Source organism: Hyalella azteca, unplaced genomic scaffold, assembly GCF_000764305.2.
Source record: "Hyalella azteca isolate HAZT.00-mixed unplaced genomic scaffold, Hazt_2.0.2 contig6160, whole genome shotgun sequence".
Taxonomy (NCBI): domain Eukaryota; kingdom Metazoa; phylum Arthropoda; class Malacostraca; order Amphipoda; family Hyalellidae; genus Hyalella; species Hyalella azteca.
This window is the reverse complement of record NW_025936328.1, coordinates 776,862-796,658: the sequence shown is the minus strand read 5'-3', so window position 1 is coordinate 796,658 and position 19,797 is coordinate 776,862. Positions and strand designations below refer to the sequence as shown.

Sequence of the window (19,797 nt, the reverse complement as noted above, 5' to 3'; positions counted from 1 at the left end):
CCTTATACTGTTTTCACTATTTTCATTCTAATAGTTCTCTACATGAGAACTCTTGTCTAGGGTTCCTCAACGGAAACAAATAGGTTTGTTAATTTGATTATTTGAAACTATTATCATTATTCTGAATTTATATTATTTTTGAATCATACTGAAATCCATTGCGGTATAACTTTGAATCTATTAATTTTAGGCTTAAGTTGGTTTTCTGTCTTATTCAGATAAGAATCCACCCAACCGCCTCTACTTGGTCTTCAACTCTGCCGTTTCTTATTTTTGAACTGAACTTCTTGCTTATACGTTCTGTTGCCACCGGCATATATGGTGAGAATTGGAGAGAGAGACATCCCTGAAACAGTGACTCTTTCAACTGAAATTAAATATTGTGTTCTGAACTCCTATCGTTTGAACTTGTACTTATGTGAGAACTTATTCTTCTACAGTGCACGAGTTCCTCATCGCACTTCGTGCTTTTCATTACCTCCTGGCTTCATTCTGCGAACCAATTCTCTTTGCGGAACCACAATAAAAGTTTCAACGCTTTCTTTGTTTTTTGATTTCCAATTGTACCAAAATTCAATACTTATTCAATAAATTGATCGCTTGCGATATTCCAGTTTGCGGTTCAAATCAATTGGTATTTTTAGAAATTACCTGTTCTTCTTTCGTTGAAATCAAAAACTTCGAATGTGCGCAAATTTTTTAGTTGCCGCTTTAATATATTAAGGTACATTTGCAAAGTGGCATTAAAAATACGAAATGCTTCATTAAACTTTCTCTACAGAACCGTCGTTTCAGGCGTAGGCTCGATCACTCAGCACGCCTCACTTCCCATCAAAAAAATCCCTTCCACTCGAGTCACCCAATTCCTCGCAAGAGTTTCCACCCACTCAAGCTCACCCATTTGGAAAATTTGTCTACCACAGGAAAAGGCATTGGGATCTCAAAAAAAAAGTTACTAGACTACTACTTTCATCATCTGCGGCATAGAGAAGTTGATGAGATTTGTTCACCTGCTATAATAAATATTGTCCATAGTTGTAGTATAATCAATATGAAACAAAATTTTAATCTTAACTATGTTGTTGAATTCCTGAAAAGCTTCTTTCTACTAAAACGACTTAACTTATTATTGATTTCTGGATGGAATTTTCTGCGATATTCACTTATTGTTTATCATTTCCCAGTCACTGTTAATTGCGTGGGAACGTGGGAATTTCATAATAGAAACTCTTCACCGTGTAATCTTTTAAATGCTGCTCGCAAATATCGAACCATTTCAATTTCTTAACATTTAAATATTCAGTATGCTTTTAAAAGAATTACTGGATTCATTAAAAAAATAGTTGCGGATTATAAAAAATGGTAAGAAAAATTATTCTTAGTATTGCACATTTGTCAATTCTGCTCGTAGTAACCTAATAGAATGGGATAATTCTTCGCGATCCGACGTGCGAGCGAGATAAAAGACTTCGAGCTCAGGAAGTTGGTTTGGTCACACAACATGAACTTCAGTATTCGGTATCTCATGTGTGATCTGAAATATTTCGCATAGTCTGCTCATATCAACTAAATGACTTAATATTTTACGAGAAAATTTCTGATTTTATTTTAGTCAGCCTCGAGTTTGGCGAGTGAATCTTAATTCCGGCTGAAATAATTTGAGATTCGCTGATTGTTTTCAATTTCTTCATTTGTTCATATTTGCTCCTGGAAACTTGATGACGAAATCATAAGCCTTACACCTAATGATCCACAGATAAAAAATATCAAATGAGATCTTGATGCAAAAATCTTGAAGTCTCGTAATTTTAATATTTTTTTTAATTCCCTCTCATGGAAATGAGCCTTATAACAGTGTCAAGTTATACCCCTTATAGTCTTTCAATATTTTCTCTCTTTCAATAATTTGCCGCAACCATTTAATTCAAAACGCGATTGAATTTTATACAATTCCTGCGCGCAACTTTTATTAAAAATAATTAATTATGAGGAACTAATATGCACCATGTTATATATCTAACTCAAAATGTTAAAATAATTTCAATTGACTGTTTATAAAGTATAAAATATGTCGAAACACGGGGGCCGTTATTTCTTCAACGTCAGAATTGACTTTTCTGATTGCTAACGTTTATTACGAAAAACAAAAACGAATTTATGGATTTGTGAAGAGAAAATGCGAAAAAACTTATGAAGAATTGTCTCGGGCAAAAAAGTAAATTTAAATTTTTTCCCTCTATTTCAATGCACTTTTTGGCATTGAGAAGTTCTTTAAGCTTATACAACCTTTGGTTACTCAAGCTCTAATATCAATAATGCAATGCATGTCATTAGTTTCCAGATGATCGTCATTAGAATGTTCTAGTCAATACGGATCATTGGTACCTAAAGCTTACTGTACGCATGACAGTTGATTACTTAAAATTAAAACAAAGTGGATATTACGAAATAATAATTCCAAGTATGTATATCCTCCTGATATTTAGACTTTCGTCACAGCTGCTTTAAACGACGTGACACTCGCAGAAGCAAAACCTGCAGACCCGCAATTATATGATTCATCTCTTTTCGGAGCGAATAATTTTATCAAATTAATTGGAGTAAAATCTGGACAGCATATATTGAGCCCACAACAATACAACCACGGAGAAACTGGTGGCAGCAAACGAATTTCCAATTGAATGCAGTTGTATGTACATCATTTACTGACTGCATTTCGAAATAATGAATATTTTACAAGTAAATTATATTTTAGTTATAATATGTTTCAGTATTATGCTTAACACATAACTCTTTGAAACTCACGGTCTCGAGAGCGCCCACTTGGAAGACCTGACACCTGAGGGCGGCTGTGCTGCCGACCTGTACGGTCACCGCCGTGTTGTTGGGCGTCAGTATTATTATTTCAGTATAAAGCTTTACATATGACTCTTTATAACTCACGGTCTCGAGGGCGCCCACTTGGAAGACCTGACACCTGAGGGCGGCTGTGCTGCCGACCTGTACGGTCACCGCCGTGTTGTTGGGCGTCAGTATTATTATTTCAGTATAAAGCTTTACATATGACTCTTTATAACTCACGGTCTCGAGGGCGCCCACTTGGAAGACCTGACACCTGAGGGCGGCTGTGCTGCCGACCTGGACGGTCACGGCCGTGTTGTTGGGCGTCAAGAAATACGCCTCGGTGTCCCGCGGCGGCGCCTCGTCCTCGTAAGGCCCCAGCAACTCGCCTGGGTCTGGCGCCCACGGAGAACCTGGCGATAACAAGTAATTTTCCTATTCACTAGATGATTAATATTAGTGTTGTTATTGAATAAGTATTGAATTCATAAGATGATTATTATTAGTATTATTATTCATAAGATGATTAATATTATTATTCATGGGATGATTAGTATTAAACTATTCTGATGATCAACGAACAATAGTTTTTAGCACATTTTCTCATTTATGAAAAAAGGCGCTATTGTGCTCGCCATGTCCGTCCGTCCGTCTGTCCGTCTGTCTGTCCGTCTGTCTGTCTGTCCGTCCGTGACTTCACATTTTCGTCGACGAGGAAATGCGCTCACTACTCACTGCAGTGAGTAGTGAGTTATATTTTTGCCTTTTACATTTCGGTGTTGCCTTTTTTTATGCAACATTTTCTATGAGATTTTTTAGAGCATTTTGACACTGCAGCGTTAAATGTGCTATTATTAGCCTAATATTATTTACAACAAGAAGCACCATTTTTACTTTCAGCATTGGATTTTGCATGGTTTTCGTAATGCAAAATCTTAATTGGACGAACCAGTTATGCTGATATGCATGCTAAAATAGTTGTATCACCTTAAATCAGTTTCAACAATAGAAATTTTTCATAGCTTTTGGCAACACAGCACAGAGATGATTACAATGTATTTATGATAAATATGGAAAAAAATTGAAAGTCACTTTCCTCGCTCTCAGTGTTTAAAGTAGTAAATTTTAGTTTATTGCGCTTATTCCCGTACAAAAACAAAATTTAATTTTCTAGGAAAGAGTTCATTGCACGCATATGCATCCCAAATTAAAACAATCGCAGAAAAATATTTGTAAGCTTTATGAGATATTAATTACATGCTTTTGATCTTTTGATGCTCCCGGAGTTGCATTAAATAAAACTATTCATGTTTAAATGAATACCCCAGTCCATATGTGTGTAAAAAATTCAAAATCGGAACAACGAAATTGTACCAAAAAAATTCTAACCTCACAGACTTTAGCACACACTGAGACGTAGTCAGAACAAAAGAATCGCACATAATTAAGGATTCAATCAAGAAGCTTGTCGTATTTCAGACTTAAAACGCCTCAAAGGAATTTTTAAAAAGGCCCGGAAAAGTTCAAGCGCAAGTTTGTGTTCTTTGCGGGGATGAATATTTGAACGTGAAGCATATAAACCAGCAGCAACGTCGCAAAGGTCGCGCAGAGATGCAGGCCTCATGAATATGCAAGCGGTCGGAGCCTTAATTTTGAGGCAAAAAGTTGAAATATTCGTAATTGGAGCTTTCTTAAAAATTAACTCTTAAAGTAAAGTTCAGAGTTTTTATATTTAAGCAACGCTTGAAAATAGCATCGGAAATAGTAAAAGACCCAAACGACTTGTTCTACTAGGACGACTACCAAACGACTTCTAGGTACTTTCATGCTCACAGCCGAAGGTCTAGAAATTTTGAGAAAAAAATTTGAACATGTTATCAATATTAAAGATTCCTTGGTGGCCCACGAAGATCTCTGAAAATTTCGAGATTATTACTTTAGGTGTTAATGTGAGTTCTGATTTACTCAGAAAATTGTTGCAGCGCTATTTTTGGGGGCGAAATTAAAGTTTACTCAAGCAAAATATTAAAGGGTTTTCGTCCTTCTCAATGAAACTCTCAAGTGTATATTTTACACGGTAGATGAGCATAGTTAAGACACGCAGAGCAAGAAATAAAGAGCATGAGACGAATTTACATTTACTATCTCAATTTAAATTTAGTTCGTATTTAGGTGATGTGAATGTTAAAGTCAGGCAAGTCCTTGAATCTCCTTCTTAAACGTAAATTGCGGTCCTGGGTCTCAATGAGCATCAAGTTGGAATTTAGATGCCTTCTCTGAGCAATTTATACGGTCTCGGGGACATCATTTTGGCCGAATTTCCGACTGGCGCTCTGATTCTCTGTATCGAATGGCAGGGTTTGTGAAAGTTCATGACTCAGCATTGCAAGCGTCATCCGATATTTGGATCCGAGATCTTTTGTATAGAGTTTCCGTTTATCAAGATTTCCTATTTAAAATTCCTTATGAATACCAATCTCAGATTGACTCGTTCATAAATTTCTTAAAGAGTTTCCGTTTTCTGAGCACATTCCAATTTATAGCGATTGCGATTCCATACCTCAATTTCATTTTCTGTTTCACTTTATATTAATCGTCATCGTACATAGTGAATGTAAGAAGTATTTGTTGAGTTCTTTCGCGATGTTTTATTTTAAATTAAGTTTGTATGTAGTTTATCCAGGTGAGTAAAAAATACTTTATTTTACCTGATCTAAGAAAAATAATGACGATATGTATTCCAGCTCAAATGAAAAATTTAATTGTACTTATATTAGTTGATATTAAAAAAAAACACAAAATAATGTCAAAAACAATCTTGTACCTACGTATATATATCTATTCCAGAAACTGATGTCAAAGCTGGTTTACTGCTATTCCATAGAACGAGGAATAAAGTAAGTAGGGTTGTCTTAATTATTTGTTTCTACGGATGCATTCGATTTCAAATACACTATATGCGCTATTTTGCGTGCAAGTTGCCATATTTGATCACTTAAAATCGCCTCCCAAGAAGACCAACCACGGCCCCCGGTCCGTGTTTGAGGTTCCGTTATCATTCCCCGGCCAATCAACAATTATCTCACCATCGTTCCATACAAAGCATCACCCCGTACAATGCTCACGAACAAAAATATGAGCATAGAAATGAAAGTTGGACTCGGGCAATGAAATTGACGCACTTTCCGTATTTTTTAAAAGGTGGCTGTTGCAATATAAATTCAATCAATATGAGTAACTTGATGAAGTTCAGTTGAAATGAGGCTGGATAACTACTCTTTACATATGAATGTTTGAATTTATGTTACATATCATTTTTTAGTGAAGTGGCCGTATTTAATGCATGATTATTCTACTGCGATTTTCTCCTTCACCATGTAATTTTTTTAGTAAATATATCATATATTGATCACGCTTTCGTATACTTTTTTCGTAAATTTGAATACATTTATATTTCTATGCTTACGCGCGAAAGAATTTGTTAAAAAATAATATACAGAATTTGTTATGACTAAATTCGTCTATGTAGTGCGCACAGAAATGGAAATGCTGAAGCAATGCAGACTTAGGTTTTATCTCCTTCACTTCTACCACTTGAATCCTGTGGCTGATAATGCGTGCTTTATAGCAGCCTAGCTGGCACAAGATCTGTGTGAATATCTTGAATTTTAGAACAAAAAAAAAGAGCTTTTATAGCGGCAACTATACTAACTTACAGGAAAGATATTTTACCACTGCCTTTCTATCGTAAATTAGAATTCAGTTCAAGCGGTACAAAAGGGAACGCCTTTTGTTTAACTTCCATTCACTGATCTGTGAAGAAGAAACCTTTTCTCACAATGTAAAAGCGAGAATCGACTAATTTTAATATATCTCTGTAATCGTTTATTTATGCCGCATCATTGCTATTTTTAGTATTTTAGGTATTATTTCAGAAAAAATTACGAATTACTTGAATGTGGAATTCCTAGAGCAAGGATAGCCCGTGTCCCATGTTCCTCCTCATGCTAAATGCACCCATGGCGACGTAGGCAGCTTTCCATGGCATCGTGCTCCAATTTATCATGGTCCTCTTGGAGCAATTTCGCTCGCATTTACGCCACTTCATTACGGATACGCAGCCTCGTACTACACCGTTCCTCTCAATTCACTGGCTCGGAAACACGATATGAACTCCTTCAATCAATCTCTCGTGTCACCGGCCACTCCTGACTTGTAAATTAACACGGAAATAATAAACGATGCGTGTGCCAGCCAAACAAAAGCCAGTAGACGAGCTCGCCAACCTGGCCTGGGCAAAACATGACAGGAGGCTACAAAATTGGTTTGATATTGCAACGGACGGCCGACTGCTGTGGCCTTAAAAATTGTAAACTCAAGGCTCCGAGACTTAATTTCATGTGCTCCTGCCGACCAAATAAGACGTCTTTGCTTTCTTGTGTCAAAAATTTAATTGAGGCATGCTTGTTTAATTAAGGTCGGAGTACAAATGGTTGTATAAATTCTGAATTTTGTGTATGTTAAGAAACACTCTCAGTATTGAAGTTTCTGTAAGACTTCTGACATAGCAAAGACCTTGATATCTCAATAATGTTTTTTAACTCCATGCAAACACAGCAATGAAGAAACTCATCAACGCTTGAGGTAGAAATGTGTTTAATTAATATTGCACTGTAATTTAAGATTCTTTTTATTGAATTATTTCTTCAAAAAATTGTAAACCCGAATCTGTTTTTTACAAATATTTTCTGAGCCGAATGAAAATTCCTTTCTGAAACAAATAAATGGAAATGAGATGGATGGTAAAGTCAAAACCGAATTTCAATTTTAATGACGTACATGTAATATAAATTTCCATTAGCTACTAATATCCACATTTCAGATGTTGATGTCATTCATATTACTTGGTTTTTCGATGTCACTGTGACTGTTTGTGACCGTGTCACCTCTACATATTATAATTATCATTCCAACCAGCAGACAACTTAATCACCCCTATGACGGTTACCGCATGACGGTGACAAGTCTTTGATGATTACAAACTTATTTGGAAACCGAAGACTTTAATTCTTAAAAGACTTTACGAAGAAGCTCGCCATATAAAAGTCTCAATTCAATGCCTGTTCTAATTTTCTGGCTTCATGGTGCCATGGATGCGGAAAAATCGAATAAGAAATGTAGAAAAACAATGTAAAATAAACCAAAAACGTAATGAATATTGTTTATAGCTTGAAAAAGTACAAAAACAAGTAAAAATCACTTAGAAATGTGCGAGTGGAAAAATACGTGTTTATCGAAATTTCAAGAAAATTAATAAAAACGACCTAAAAACTGTGAAATTGGTTGATAAATGTCAGTAAATGCACCCAAAATGCTTATAAATGCATATATAATGGTCTTTAGTGCGTAGAAAATGCTTTTAAATGCAAATAAAATGTTTTTGAATGCATGGAAAATATTTGTACGTGTATGAAAACTCAATTGAAGGAAATAAGATGAAAAAAGATGCAAGGCATGAGTTTAGACAATTTTTTATGCATTTATATGATATTAAAATAATTTTATCAATAGACCTGTATATAGTGGTAAGTAATTTCTAGTAAATACTTGTGTTCAATAAATTCATGAAAATCAATGAAAAATGCATAAAAATATTTAAAAAATGCATGCAAATCGCTTTAAAAAGGTCCGTGCATTATAAAAACAAACACTATCCTACGTACCCGGAATGAAATTACAAATTACTCTCGTTTAAGGCCTGCACGTAGCAATCGACACCCAGCCGTTGGGCTCTGCCTTGCAGCACTTTTGTCGCCTTCTTTATCATGGCGTGACATGAACCTAGATCAACATTCTGTGTCATTAATCCATTTACACGAAACATGTGCATTTTGTAGGCACTTGTTTCTGAACTTTTGTTCTCACGTTATGTGAAACTGCCCAAGCTGGTGTGGCCAAGTTGAATTATGTTCAGGCACGAACTCAGATTAGGGAAGTTGAGTGAAGTCGGATGTCGTGTGATTGCACGGTGACAGAGACCAGCAAAGTTTGGTCGTTAATATAGCGGTCGACCTCACTTGTTTACTAGGACTGGAGAGAACAGAGGATGTGTCGCATAAGCTACAGCTGCACATGTCGCACAAGTTATTATCGAAGGGGCAGCAAATCGCAAATTGTGCTCGAACAACAACAATATTTGCCACACAAAATTGTAATAAAGTTGAAGTAGTGCTAAAAAAACATTAAATGATGGAATGTTTATTTGCAGTTGATTTGTTGAAAATGGAATTTTGCTCGAACCAACACTATCTATGCGTAACTAAGCTGTATGAAAGTTGAGGTGTTGCCTCACTAACAACCTAAGATCATGGAGTATTTAGTCCCGATTCTATTTCTATGCTTTGAAATTTACTAACAATAAATCATGTAATTTTTGCGTTAGCTTGGTTCGTAATTTGTGTGCCATCTTTTTGAGAAACTATTTTCTTAAGAAATTGTTTTCGGGATTCAGTTCATTAATTTTTTTTAAAGTGGTATGCAATTCGATGTAATCCTTTCGATAAATTTTAGGATTAAGCCAGAGAAATAATGTCCTAATAAAATATGTCTTGACTATTAATAAAATAATAAATATATTAATTAATGACTATTAATAATGATGATCTCGCATACACTTATTCTTAGTTCAATACGACAATGGTGAATAATCGCGGCAAATTTTTCGACTAAATTTTTCGACTAATTTCAATCTGCTCCTTCTTTAATTAAAGAAATTGATCTAATAAACCTGAAATCTTTCCTATTTGAAGAATTTTACTTGAACTTTTGATTTAATTAACTAAACGATTGCGATTCCTTGCATTGTTCTTCCAACACAGATCAGCAGTTCGAGGAAATTCCTTCTCTTTCTCATTGAGGACGGGCGGATTATCCTCACAAGACACGGGCCTGCTCAGATCTCCTCACACGCGAGCTCATAACTCATTATGAGTAATCGTTGCGTGGCCTTCAAGTTTATACAGCCAATTTATTTAGCAAAAAAAGGCCTCATTATGCAGCCGATGAAATATCTTGGTCTACACAAGAGAACTTTTATCCCATCAGGTCACTCTGAATTTAATAATTAATATAGGAACAACTTCCGATGTGACTTTTTCTGCTCAATCAGTTTCACAACTCGTTGAGAAATATTCATTGGAATCCTGGAACTTTAACTGTAAGTCAGCAAAATTTACTGCAAACTGCAACGCCCACTACATTGAAATTCCGTCCACATGCAGCTGATCCTTTTACAGCCAACAAATTATATAATTATGCTTCATTTTCCATCAGTCAAATGCACTAATCAGGGATTACAGAATAGATGTAATCGAAAATGAATGATGCAATAATTTGCGACGAAGTTTTCATTTTTCAATCGAGATTTATAACTAACAGAATTTCATCCATAACTTTCGTAAACGTCATATATCAACATTTTTCGCAATTCAGTTACAAATTTAATCTGTTAGGAGCTCTTAACAAGAATAACCCTGTACTATCTTGATAATTTTTAATTTGGATTCATTCCAACTATGACTACGACCTTTAGGTACTGAATTTATGAAGATATATTAAGTTGATGCCTAAGCTGCAAGTCGCACCCGTTTAACTTTCGTAGTTTTTTATCATTTAGAGTTTTTTCACTCGTAAAACTTCAGTTCTCAGACACCATTCACAAGTATGCATAATGCAAAAAAATCAGTCCTGTAGCATCTGCTCAACGGAAAAACATTCAGAAATACTGCGGATAAAAAATTGCTAGTTGACCACGAGTTGTAACTCTAACCTCGAGTTGTCACGCATGCGAACGATATCTTTGCGTGTTCAGAGGCCTATTCTGAGCTCAAGAGCAGAAGCTGAAGTATAGTGCGACATTCTTTAAAGGAAGAATGATTTCGAAATAAGATTTAATGGCAAAAGCTGCGGACATCTTGACTATAGATCCTCGAATTGACGTGCCACTGCGGCGATCTCACGAACAGGACTCGACATGCAATGGCTTAACCGACAAATTCCAGTTTGTTTTTAACTTAGGTAGGAATTATGGTGAATTATTACTATATATTATATTAATGTGAATTATTTATCCACATTTCAGTAAGTAGATAGATAATTATGTCATTCGGCTGATTCTCAAAAATATATTCCTGTTATAAAATCTATCTTAAATTCATGGGACGTGGCCCTAGGATTTACAACCAACTGAGAACTTTATACATCGAAAACATTTCTAATAATTTTATCTCTGAACAGGAAGTACTATTTGAAAAAAGCACAATCTTGAGGTTCATTAAACATCGATAACTGTGTTTGAGTAGCAATCTGTTTGTCGCGGTGGTTAACTCAAACTCACCTTGAACACTGACGACTCTCACTTTGAAATGCTTTGAGATTTTTCAAATGGTCTGCTTTAGTTAATTAAAATAAAAAGATATATAAAGGTCACATATGTTTGTTTTTCTTCTGACAGCACTGTTTTATAGAGAATCAGGCCATCCATTTCTGTTCAAATGATACTTGAACAAACAAATTAGTTTAATGATTTATTGGCTAAAATCGGCAGAATTTTCCTGATGCCTAAATTACGAACAAAACTGTTTAAAAAAGCATTGAACACATGATTAGAGCACATATATATCCGTCAATAGACGTTAATCTCCTATGTTATTCTCCGATTGATATACTCAGCAAATCAACGAATGGCCTGCAATCGAATAGATTTTTATTTGGTGCAATAACTCGCGCAGTCTGACTAACGTGCTAAGGGACATATATTTTCAACCAATATATTTATTGTGTAATGACATTATTAATAACAAAATTTTCTAATCTTTCACCACAACTGTCACAATTTACTCTTAATATGAATCGACTAAATTGTAATCTTATACACGATACTTCAACGAACGTTCAATCGCGGTTTGTCACTTACATTGTTCGTGTGTCGTACCAGTTGCTGCTTATGTAAGTGTTTAATTTGTTGTGCATTACTGAACTTGAACTTAATACTGCCTATCACGGTTTTTTTCGTCATGTAAACTATTAATACTGTTCATCACAGTTTTTTATCATATGAACTATGTTCAATCTGGTCCGGTAACAACATTCTCACCTCGCCTCTCGCCGTTCGCGTGCGCCGTGACATGTTTCTTCTCGGGCGACTTTTCGACCACTTGGGACCAAGAGCCGACACTGCCAGCGCCATCTGCAGCAAGACAAAGGGATCAAGAAATTTCACAAGGTAGATCCGACGACTTTCTTTTGCTTGGAAATGCGACGTGTATTTTAGACGTTTGCAATGGCAGCAAGAAGGTAACATTTTCAGTCTTTTCCACAGAGTTAAAGATTGTAGGAAGGATAAATTTCTGGAGAGATTGTAAGAAAAAGGGATCAAGAAATTTCACAAGGTAGATCCGACGACTTTCTTTTGCTTGGAAATGCGACCTGTATTTTGGACTTGTGCCATGGCAGCAAGAAAGTAATATTTACAGTCTTTTCCACAGAGTTAAAGATTGTAGGAAGGATAAATTTCTGGAAAGATTGTAAGAAAAAGAGATCAAGAAATTTCACAAGGTAGATCCGACGACTTTCTTTTCCTTGGAAATGCGACGTGTATTTTAGACGTTTGTAATGGCAGCAAAAGTTAACATTTTTGGTCTTTTCTTGAGCGTTAAAGATTGTAAGAAGGATAAATTTCTGGAAAGAGTTTAAGAAAATGGGATCAATAAATTTCACAAGGTAAAACCAACGACTTTCTTCTGCATGGAAATGCGACGTGTATTTTAGACGTTTGCCATGGCAGCAGGAAAGTAACATTTTCAGTATTTTCATTAGAGTTAAAAGATTGTAAGAACGATAAATTTCTGGAAAGATTGTAGGAAATGAAAAATGCCCAATGTTAAGACAGCAGGGAAGAGCAGTATATTTTAATTTAGTATTTATACATTCAATTTTCTCCCTGCTTTAAAAAAAGCTAAACGAAATTGATTCCATATATTCAATATTGAACGAAATTGATTCCATATATTCACTATTCTTTTTGATTGTGAGTTTAAAGAAGATGGGAAACCTGCAGGAAATTTATTTAATTTAGCTCATCAATTCAAATCCAGTATAGTTTATTATTATTAATAACAATCTATTGTTTTTTCATCTAGTAATAAAAATAATAATAATATTAGTTATGTGAACCATAAGAATTATTGATTCGGAACGAACTATTAATCAAAAACTTTCGTGGAAATGGGCTGGGTTTTGAAGGATCAAAAAGACCCATTATGTAAAATGATCTCATTCTTTTAAAAATGAGTTGCCTTCTTATTTATACCATAGGTGTTGTGTGTTAATTCCATTCTGCTCCCTGAAACCGAATGCAGTTCGGTAAAAATGAAAGGATACATCCGAGTAAAATAAATAAATTGGAATAAATTGTTTAAATGAATAAATAGGGTTACAAAAGAGACGTATAATTAGCTAAAGCAGCAGTCGTAATAGTTTACTAAAGAGCTATTGAAAATAAAAATATAAAATAAACTGAATGTTTAAATGATTCTTCTATTTATAGTTCATTGATTCTCCAAAATTTAAAAACATCACATTTTCGTGAAATTTTCAAAATGATTGCATTCATCATTAAAAGTTATGAAACCGTCATTTCGCATAAAATATTTAAGTATTATTGTTCCATGCACACAAAGCTGTCATGCATTGAAAATAATTGGAAAAAAACTGAATCCACACAATGACACTGGCATAAATCAAGGCAATCTCTGCAAATTTGCATATAAATCAAACTTCCAATATTTATTTAATGAACATCCTAAAATTATAAAAAATCTTCGAAACCAATCATAAAAATGAAATTGTGCTCTGCGTGAAATCTATGGGAGTATCATACAAATAAATTATTTAAATTCACACCTGATTAGATGCTCAAACTTAACGCCAAAATAAAGCACATAAACTTATTGCAAATGAACGTCGCGCGTAGAATTCTATTAGCATTATATCCAGCAGAACCCGATTACGATAGCGGGTCGTACTGGTGCTTTAGATCTCATTACTTAGGCGGCACCAAGTGGAGTTCTGTCCAGTCCCTTATCGCATGTATAGCGGCCTCACGGGTTGCACTTACGCTACCTTAATTAATGGAAGCCTAAACTATGCCGCAGATTAGGAAGCTATTCCTCGCCTCGCATTCATGACACAATTCACGACACATTCAGTTGAGTTCCTCGCCGAGAAAGTAATAACGAAGAATATATACATAAACGTATAATCTTAACAGCAGATCTTGTTTTTAGAGTTTAAGTATCTTTACATAATAATCTAATTAATAATAACAACAATGACAATTTAATATTGATTTCTTATCTTAATGCAAATCCAGCACAGTTTTTCCTTCGTCCATATATATTTCATAGACCATCATAGGCGACTCAAATAAGAGGCGATTCAAAATCAAATAAAAAACTTACTTTGACCTATCTTAACCTAACCTAGCCATACGTTGCCCACACCCACAGCTTCCTTGCCCTAAACCATTACGGGTATACGGGGGGCGCAGAGATTTCTGGTTAAGTTAGCGCGCCATTGTCAAAGTTTGCTTCAAAGGCGCCGGCGTAATGGAGTCCGAGGTACGGGTGAGCCCTGATGGCATCATTGAACAACTGAAGCTTGCCTGCAAATTACGGGCCTTGGGTTGGGGATTCTGGTCAAGGAAGGTTTAGGCTGCGTTCATCCCGCGTTATCTTCGAGATTAATATCACAGCTTGATTTACTTAGAGGGAATGTTGAAAGGAATAAATATATTTCAAATGTGTAGCCTCAAATGAATTATGAGATAAGGCTTGCGAAAGTATTATTTTTATTGTAAAGAATTCGTTCAACTTCCTTGTATGACTGCCTAGAGAACTTAGAAATCTATTTTTAAATTTCAATGTTTAATTTTTATTACAGCATATCACGGCCATTGAACGAAAAGGCTTCGTTAAAACGATTTTTTTATGTTTGATCCATTCCTCTTTTATCCGCTGTGCACAAATTATTACCAATTACATAGATGGCATTGAATTTCGTCAATAAATATTATTGTCAAAAATTTCACCATTTCTTATAAGAGAAAACGTTTCGGAGTCCAGCTCCATCGTCAGTTCAAAACCTAGAACACAGGTACAAACAATTAGTAACCTAAAATTCACATTCAAACAATTCACCTAAACTTGAGACATTAGAACTAAAATCGAAGATAACAGAAATAAAAATGAGATGACATGTAGGGAAAGTACTATCTATTTACAATTTGTAGAGGATAGGAACTGAATGCAGCATTTAAACTGGGTTTCTGTTTAAAAATATATAATGATTCTAAAATTCGTAGGTATTTTAATTAATATTTTTCAATTTTATCCGTAATTCCCACCTGATAAATTTTCTCTTTTTTTTAGTTTAAAATTAACTCTTTCGCAAGAAAATTTTTCATTATATTATGGAACCATTATCTCCCTCATATATAACCCCAACTTTTTCAGTTTGAGATTAAGATAGTGTAAGCATCTTTTCTTTACCAATCTCTTCGCCGTAGCACCAGTAAAAACTTTTCCTCGACCTTGATCTAGAATTTGAATACAATCAATTGAATATTGGAAAAAAATCATCAATATTTCATTCGTAGGCGAAAGAGCTGAAAAATGCTTACAAATAAATTATTTTTGATTGGCGCACTCAATGAAACCGCACATTTTTTACTATGAAGTTTTACATTAAGGTTGTCTTTTGAAAAATATTTAGGCCAATCGAAATGGTTTTTATTGAAAATTTAATCTATAGTTTGCTGTATTGATTTATTTTGTCACGTCATCCCTGGAAATTTCAAACTATGCGAATTGAAATTCGTTTTTTTTCCACCAAGTAAGCATTCAACTAAAGAGCATGTAACTAAAATAATTAATACAGAGATATGAAATTAATAAACAGATATCAAAATAATATGCGTTTAAAAATTATTTTTTAAAGACAACACTTCTGAAGAATCTAGAGTCTTGGATGTTACACATGTACAATGAATTTCTCATTTTGTTTTCAAATATTTAAAAAAATATTTTTCAAAATTTTTTTAATATATCAAAATTTTTAAAATTTTCAAAATTATTTATTTTGTCAACTGATTCGCGCATTGTCTCTGACTTTATGCAATCGTGCAAAATTTCAGATCGATTGGACAGGTCAAATAGTGTCATATATGGATTTTAAGATTTGTAGAAGACGAAATAATTTTTAAATTTTATTTAATAATGAAACAATTTTTTTATTTATAAAATTATTTATTCTGTCAATTGATTCATGCATTGTCTCCAACTTTACGTAAGTGTGCAAAATTTCAGAACGATTGGACAGGTAGAAGTGTGTTAAATATCGATTATAAGATTTGTAGGAGACAGACAGACAGACAGACAGACAGACAAACAAGAAGTGAAGTTAAAGAGAAGTGTTGTAATAATAAAAAAGGAATAAAGCCTTATTTATAGAATTTATGTTTATCACAAATTTGTTTCGCACAATTGTTATAGGTGATCAATCATGCTAATTTAATGAAGTGCACGATTTAACTATAAAGAAAATCCTTTAATGAGCCTAATGCTGAAGCAGCGAGATGAAAAGTTTCTAGATGATAAGATTCCCATTGTGGCAGAATACCTCATTTGATCAGAATAGCAGCCATGGCAAGAACTTCAAGGGATTCTCGAAGGATCAATTTCAATAATTTATAGAGAACTGTGCCGTTTGATCACGGTAATTATTGCCAAGTCACCAGGCAATTCTGGAACATGAATAATGCGTTCACGTTATACCTACTTTAAAATGCGATCAATCGGAATTTTTACCCTTCACAAAGATTGGCTAATACTTCTTTAGATAAAGTTTATGAAGAAGTTTCTTACTCCTTGATATAATTTTATTGTCAAAGGATTGTAGATAGATAATGTACAACATTTAATTTGAGATGATATCACACGCCAATTGTACTTAAAATATTATGGTAGAAACCATTCTGTGTTATTTTCCATGACATTTAATCTTTCAGTGCAAACCTTCGTTTCCCACATCGTAGCATCCACAGCGAAAAATTAACACAAGAAATTAGATCAGTACTCACTGCAGTGAGTGACAGAGAGCGCATTTTCTCGTCCGTCCGTCAGTCAAATCACGGACGGACTGACGGACATGATGAACACAATAGCGCCTTTTTTCCATAGATGAGAAAATATACTAAAAATTGACTTTTTTCTTCTCTTATCCTGCCTGCCTACTGCACTGCACGGACAGACGGACGGACATGACGAGCACAATAGCGCCTTTTTTCCATAGATGAGAAAATGTACTAAAAATTGACTTTATTCTTCTCTTATCCTGCCTGCCGACTGCACTGCAAACTGCACACTTTGACCAGCACTTGACCAGCGCCCTGACTGCACAATCAATCTCTGCTCCCAATTAAGCCTTGACCAGCGAAAATCGATGACATGCAAAGCTGCGTGGAGGCATTCATGTCATTGATCCTCTTTTCCCTGAACAAGCTGACAAAAAGATATAAAAACTAGCTTTTTCCAGTTTTATTTATAAAGATATAACTAGAAAAAAAATATGAAAACTAGCTGAGCAGCCCAGCGTGGATTGAGATAAAAAATCACTGATATTTTTTGATAAAGTTTCCTCTGAATTTTTAACGGAAATTTTTAAAGTTAAAGTTCTATTAAATAATGAGCTTCAAGTTTTAAACCAATTGAGGCATTGAACTCTTATTCAACTGTCGTTTTTAAATTTGAATAAAACTTCAATTTTATATTCATGAATAAAATGAACACATAGAAAATCTTAAGAAGCATTAATCAATTCAATTATTATTCGTGTCATTTCTCTCTCCTTCTATTTACAATACCTTATGATTCTACTAATGAAAATACCCTGCCAGGTCCAGGTAATATTTCGATGCGATAATTATTGCCTAGTCGCGCTCGAATATCTTCTTACAGACCACAGGGCTACATGAAAATAATACGAATAGAGTGTCACATATGCAAGTATCTAGTATAAGTCTATTATCATAAATAGTGATATTTGGCTAATTTTTTATAATTTTGTTCATTAATAATAATTCTGAGTAATATTTATATTATTACAGTTTGAAGATCTCCACATGTAACCTCCGGCCGCGGCATACATATATTGAAATACAGAATCACTCAGAGACGATGTAGAGCAAACCATTACCGAGCACAAAACAGTATAATGGCATGACAGTTCCCATATACCATTATACTGGAATTGAACCCTTACCTAGCACCATACAGTATAATGATATTACAGCTTCCATATGCCATTAAATTGTATTGAACCATTACCGAGCACCATACAGTATAATGCTTTATGGAAACTGTCAACGATATATAATTTCCGATTAACCTCGTCATCAGTCTAAAAAGAAAACGCCATAAAACGAGTTATTATAATGGCACGTTTTCGAAGCAGGTAAGCGGATATTGACCTCTGATAACGCATTGCATGAGGTAAAAAGCTTTATTATATCAAGCTGAAGAGAGGAATTACAAATTTGTAACCATTCCTCTAACCAGTCCTTTCTAGATAATTCTCTACGGTGCACATAATTAGAGCTTTCCTACTTAAATATTGAATTTCATTAAATATTGTGATTTCATTTATTGTAGTATTTCAATTCTTGCACATATTGATTTTCACCATATAATAATTACTTGATTATTTAAATCGGTATTTTTATTGCCTTTTATGATTTTTTTATCTCAACTTCAAGTTTATTAACTGGTCTGAAATTATTTTTGTCTCAATTAAAAGTAATGCCTAAAAACTAAGCAAATGATTCTGGCTAGAAATGTGTTTCGTTAGGTAAAATATTGGATACGGCAGTTATTCGAGTAGCCAAAGTAGAATAAGGGAGTCTACACTGTCTCATGTGTAAAGCATCTGAGTTTACGGTCACCAGTGTCGCGTTTTTACACCTCAAGAGACAATCGAGTGCTACCGAAACTATACGATCACAAACGGCTTTTGTGTAGTGGTAGCACCTGTCAATCGGTAAGGGATTCATAGATTTTTTGTTTGGGTTTCTTCTGTGTTTAATTTAGATATTGTATTAATATAAAGAAAATATATTTTACTAGATCGTTTGAAGCCTTAGACGTAACATTTCCAATGAACTTATTTTCAAAAGTATGGAAGCAAACCAAGAGTTAGTTTTAAGAGCGAGATATGTTCCAGTTAGTGTTAAAGGGCAGATGATATAAATGTACTTGTCTAGTGGTGAGCGTAGCGCAGTATTTGTTAAAGTATAAATGCTTTCAAAAGGGACGTCCCTTACAAAAGGTAAGGGACGTTGAATTGATGTTTCAGTGCAGTTGAATTATTTGAGGGTCGGAGAAGTCTTTGGACCAATATTGGAAAGTTTTTTCCGTCATAAAAGTGCTTAATCAATCCAGCCTCTGTTAAAAATAATTATTTTTCACTAAGAAAACACGGAGGGCCTTATGATGGATTGGACATCCAGACAAAAAAGTCGCCATGCAGGGGCAAAAAAATGCTATGCCGCGCGTTCCTTTGCCGGGAGCCCTAATATTTGCGGAGATTATTTCTGCTTCATGTATTCAAATTGTTTTTTTTTTCAATCAAACTGCTTGTCCATGGGAACAAAATTGTTAGAGTTTCTGGTTAGGCGCTAGAATTCATGAACTGTATTGATATTTTATTTGATTTGGGTAGGTTAATCAAAAATATTTACATTTAAAAGTTTTATAATTAAATTGAGCTTGTGTTAATAAGGCTGAAGTACAAAAAATCCGATTTACCTAACGCAGTTAAATCTGAATAAGTTTATATGTTTAA

The 19,797-nt window shown here is 34.5% G+C and overlaps 2 long non-coding RNA genes across 2 annotated transcripts in view; one reads left to right on the top strand and one right to left on the bottom strand.

Moving 5' to 3' along the window:
• The first annotated feature begins 290 nt into the window (after window positions 1–290).
• LOC108670181 lies at window positions 291–541 on the top strand. The gene is made up of 2 exons (XR_001930707.2): window positions 291–321; window positions 441–541. It is a non-coding gene; the product is annotated as an uncharacterized LOC108670181 (long non-coding RNA).
• A 2,693-nt stretch (window positions 542–3,234) lies between these two features.
• Window positions 3,235–19,797, bottom strand: part of LOC125177980 — a 33,698-nt gene continuing 17,135 nt past the window's right edge. Inside the window, exons 2-3 of the long non-coding RNA XR_007156737.1 lie at window positions 11,996–12,088; window positions 3,235–3,254 (exon numbers count right to left, since the gene is read on the bottom strand). This is a non-coding gene — a long non-coding RNA (uncharacterized LOC125177980). The remainder of the gene's footprint in view (window positions 3,255–11,995; window positions 12,089–19,797) is intronic.